At 44.7% G+C, this 5,143-nt stretch overlaps 1 long non-coding RNA gene across 1 annotated transcript; it reads right to left on the bottom strand.

Moving 5' to 3' along the window:
- Nucleotides 1-730: 730 nt before the first annotated feature.
- LOC124683279 lies at nucleotides 731-1,236 on the bottom strand. Its single transcript, XR_006996613.1, has 3 exons — nucleotides 1,096-1,236; nucleotides 912-1,017; nucleotides 731-766 (listed from the first exon to the last, which is right to left on the bottom strand). It is a non-coding gene; the product is annotated as an uncharacterized LOC124683279 (long non-coding RNA).
- Nucleotides 1,237-5,143: the final 3,907 nt, after the last annotated feature.

Genomic DNA, 5,143 nt, shown 5'->3' with positions numbered 1-5,143 from the left:
CCACAACAAACAAAATCAGACCGACATTTTTAAGAAGTAATATAGTTCTATACTGAGGTAATATATTGCTTAAACTTGTAGACATAACTTGATATCGAGCCATTCATCTAAAAAAGCATGTGAGTGGGCATACATAAAAAAAGTGCCTAAGCCGAATATCATAGATGTTCGGGGCATGTAGATAGCCATAACAGATTTTCAATAGATCCATGCTAACATAGGAGCCCGACTTGATAACTTGACAAACCAAAGTTTCAAAACAGGACATAGATCCTTACTGAATACCTTTCAGGAGCTCCAACTCACTATCTACTAAAGTTAGTTGTCACAAATTTCCTGAGTCACAGGGAAGTTACAGGCATCGCCTGTTTAATAATTCATTAGAACAGGTTTTTTGAACCTCATGAGCTTGGATTTCTTCCACAAACAGAATAATCGAGCAAAGTACTACCTAGACGTCCTTAACACGTTTTGTTGCTTGCACAATAGATGAACAAATAAAAGGAGAGCAGAAAATTACCTAGGTCAAGTCGTGAATGGAGGAACAAATAATCTGTTGGTTTGGCTCAAACAGTGCTGCACCACCTCGTCCACATCTCCACGGCTGAGTGCGACCACAGGAGGGAGGACCTACCAGCAGCACAAATCTGGGATCTTGTAGTTGACAGAGACGGAAGATGAACAAATAAAAGGAGAGCAGAAATTTACATAGGTCAAGTCGTGAATGGAGAAATAATCTGCTGCTTTGCCTCAAACAGCGCTGGATCTACATACCACATTATCAGCGAGGAGCAGAGCAAAACATTGCTATTTTTCATTATTAAAGTTGAACTAAACATGAGTCAACTTACATCAGAATAATGCAGACAAATTGAAAATAGAATCAGAGGGGAGATTAAATTGGAACTTACATATAAATGATGTGGACAAACTGGTGTATACCGATCCCTTTGCCTCCTAAATCACAGGGAACATATTATTACCTAGCAAGGCACAGTTGTATTCCTCCTTCCCGAGCTGCTGCAGGAAGATGGGGATCGCATGATAGAGAGAAACAGAGAGAAAAAGAGATAAAGAGAGAAGATGAGGAAGGACCTTGAGGTGTGAGCCCCATGAAGAGACACGCGCATAGGATGTGGTAGAGGAGCCTCACCTAGGCGTTTCCCTCTGGTAGGTTTTGGCGGCTTCTCATGCTCCATGAGGGTGAGGATGGCGGCGGCGTGCACAGCGAAGATGCCCTGGCACCGAGGAGCGACGAGAACCACCTCCTCCTCCATCTCTCTGCGTCGTTGTTGGGCGGCGAGGGACGATGATAGCGGCGGTTTTCCGTGGGCGCACACGCCACCGGCTGCTCCCACGGCGAGGCGATTGCCTCGTCCTCGGCTTGCTTCTCCTCCTCCTCCAACGCCACCTGCTCTCTCCCGCGTCAGCCACCAGTCCAAAGGCACGCGCTACCGCTCGTGCAGCGAGGCGGCTGCTGGCAGCGGGGAGCACGTGAATTTGACGGTGGTGGCGCGTGTGGCCGCAGGCGTGGCGGCGACGGCGAGGATGGGGCGATGGAGAGGAAGGGACGGGATAGGGTTTGAGGGGATTGGACGAGGCAGTCGTGGGCAGCCCAATCGGGTGGAAATGTCGAAAGTAGCCCTATCTAGCCCGCGCGGAGAAGATATTTTGGACGACCGACGTGAGACGAGGGCGATCCAGAAACGACCCACAGCGACTGACGCGCGGGCCAGACCAGCCGTAGGACCCAAACGCAGCCAGATAAGGGTATATGTTTGCTATTGCATGGATTTCGCTAGTGCCAAGGATTGATGGGTAAAAGTTGGGGACGTGCTCTGCGCCAACCAGAAGGCACGCTGCTGCCCAGGAAGGAACGGTTGAGATCGATTTCGGTCCAGCCTCTGTAAAAATCGAACGGTCCACATTCTTAGATCGCTGTAAATCCCCCTATGGGGGGCATCGTTTATACCTTTAGATTGATGCTTTCGGTGGTTATTTTTAGTCCAATCTAGATCGCACAATATAGTGTTAGGGCGAGAGACTAGGTGTGAAAATATACCCCTAGTTAGTAATCGTTTCTACAATAACACGAATACTAACTCAAATATAATTTAAAAATTATATAAAATAATTATACTTTACAATTTATGTACAAGCTAGGTCATACTTTCCCGTTTCAAATTAATTAGGTGTAAACACATGAGAAATTAGCCAAATTAGATTTTTTTCGAGGAAAACAATCTGTGTCTATTGATTTTGAATGGAGGAAGAAAACACAAGGCAGTTGAAAATTCTGTTGTTTGTGGCCCCAAAAAAATTACGCCTCTGAATTTTCTATGGGTTTTCAAGATTCATTTAAGTGCTGTGTTTTTTTTTTACTATAAGTATACGTAAAACTGGGATTTCTAAAAGAGAAAATATGTCACGTGGGGCCAACATAAAGTGTCAAAACATCAGCGATGATGGAGTGCGCGGGGAAGTTAAAATTTCCAGTCCTGGACGCGAGATGTGAATATTTTAGATCGGTCTGGCGCTTAATTTAAGGAAAACCCCGCATATATGCCTCCAAAGGCCTAATAACAGGCTAACGCTCTCATCTCCCAGCCGTGCGCCGCCCCACGTCTCCACTCGTCACCGAGCCGCCTCCACCGCTGCACGATCGATGCAGTCTCTGGATCCGTCAAAGTCGATGGGGCCCTTCTCTCCTAGCAGCGCAGCGCAGCGCCGCCAAGCTCTTCGTTCTCATTGTCGACATACGTGGCCTAGATCTCCAGATGCGGCGCACTGGTCTCGGGGATCTCGGCGAGAAAGGCGGCAATGGTTGCGTGGCGGCGATCGCCTTCATCCATGCCAAGTTTTCACGGGGATTCAGATCTCCATCAAATCTTTCAGTAATGAAATACGGTGAGTCATATTCGGGGTTTTTTTTTGCCTTGTATTAATCTGCAGACTATTAATATCTGTTTTCCTCCAAAGTTATGCTGATGGCCTAATGGGATGCCAGATCCTCTAGGTATAGGACGCTAGATGTTTTTCATCCTTTTTTTTTGACAATCAATACCACATATATTCATAGCAACAAATAGTACATGGTAGAGATATATGAACTGATTCCAACGATTACAAAATAAAGTCTAAAAGATAGTAACAAATCTTCGAGGTCTTCAATTTCTTTCTTCTTCCAGAACACAATCTTGTACTCTTCTGAAGGCAGCCAAAGATAGATAACGAACCATAGACCTGTAGATACCGACGAAAGTTCTCCCATATTTTTTTGAGCCGCAATGCCAAGGCTGCGTGCACGCACGCAACCATTAAAGCAGTCATACAACATCGGCAAGAGTACCAACACCAGTATATCAGGGAATAATAACCGACTAGCTTTGTCGTCGTCGATGGAGAGCCGAGAGTACGAATCACCATTGTCGAGGACGTAGCAGCCGGGACAAAAACTGCGAGAATAATCCTCCTCGCAGCAACAACGACAAAAGATCCAAAATCGATCTGGCGAAGCAAGATCCGAAGGCCCATACCTAGAAAATTGTGATTGTTCAACACCACCATTGACGCCGGGAAGAAAATCTCGTCGCCGAACGAAAGGCCGAAGATCACTTATTGCAGACGATGCCATCTCCATTGAGGGGAAACCAACAAGAAGGCGGCTACCAAAATCCTAACATAATCTAATGAAAACAATACTTTTATTCGAAACTCCACGCATAGATCGGGTTCCCCACTCCTCCTGACGCCGGCGAAGCCGACCGGAGGAGGGAGAACCAATCTATGGAAGAGGATGAACTGGAGGCTAGGCTTGAGGCGGCGGCTGAGAGGAGAGACAGGGAAGAGATCTAGATGTTTTTCATCCTGGTGTGGCATAATCTCCATGCTAACCTTAAGGATATGGATGTCAAGATGGGTCGCTAGGTCAGCATCTCTGTGCACCGCCTGTTGCTTTTACAATTTTTGTAGAAGATAACTTTTTTTTTTTTTGCGAAAGATAGAAGATATTAATTTCATTGATCAAGACATTAAGTAAGTAATGTCTTTGGCACCCAAGATGTTAGTTACAGGTAGGAAATCTAAAAACCAGGTTTCAGCAACTCCACGTGCACACAGCATCCCACCATGTTTGCAGTTCATATATTCTCAATGCATCTACTACCATTTGCGTCTTCTGATTCCTGAACAAACGACCCATTGACTATAGGAGTTACAGACTGTAGTCAGTCTACTCAGGCAAGCCAGCGCGTAGGCTCGCTCACATCTGCACATCTCTAAATAAATTTACTAGCAGCGGTGATTACCACTGTAGATTATAGAATGGTCTCTTAATGTACGATGAACAGTTTGTATTTTTTCAGAAATAAAACAATACATGAAGTTGTTCGTACTTACTGAAGGAAAGCTAATTTATGTAAATATTTACCAGGATCAGGGCCGGTCCTGAGATTTCGAAGGCCCGGGCGGAACTAAAATTTTGGGCCCCTCTTACTAATTACTATAAATTTTTTACCCGCATGTACGAGATGTTGAAAAATAAATACTTTAAGTATATTTAATTGCAATATTCATATAAAAATAATAATGTTTACATGATACCTTAAAATTTTCTGCGCCAATTCCTAGAAGCAAAGTCACTGACGATGGAGTCAATATCAATCTCGTCCACTAACTTCTTCTCGATGCATAGAGTTGCCAAACCATTTAACCTCTCTTGAGACATTACAGATCTTAAATAGTTCTTCAATAATTTCAACTTTGAAAAGCTTCTTTCAGCTGCCACAACAACTAGCGCCAACTCATCTGGATTGCTTGAAGTGCTCGTGTTGCTCTTCAAAAATTTAAACATAGACCCTCTCTGTGATTCAATTAATTTTTCTTCTTGTTGTTTCCTTCTTCTTTTTTTAGCACCGGATTCAGGCGCCATAATTAGTTAACCTAGCTCCTACAAATAAGAACAGCAACTACTAATAAAAATTTAGAACACAAATTAGAGCAGATAGTTGAATTTCAAGAGAACGGTGGCAGCCGGCAGGCGTTCTTTTCTTACCTTCTATGCAGATTGGTCAGGGCCTGGATTCGGTGCACAGCAGGGGACTAGGACTGCGGCGGCCAGCGGGCAGCGGACCAGGCAGGGCAC

Source organism: Lolium rigidum, chromosome 1 (assembly GCF_022539505.1).
Source record: "Lolium rigidum isolate FL_2022 chromosome 1, APGP_CSIRO_Lrig_0.1, whole genome shotgun sequence".
NCBI lineage: Eukaryota > Viridiplantae > Streptophyta > Magnoliopsida > Poales > Poaceae > Lolium > Lolium rigidum.
The sequence above is the reverse complement of the archived record's forward strand: the minus strand, read 5'-3'. Positions and strand labels throughout refer to the sequence as shown.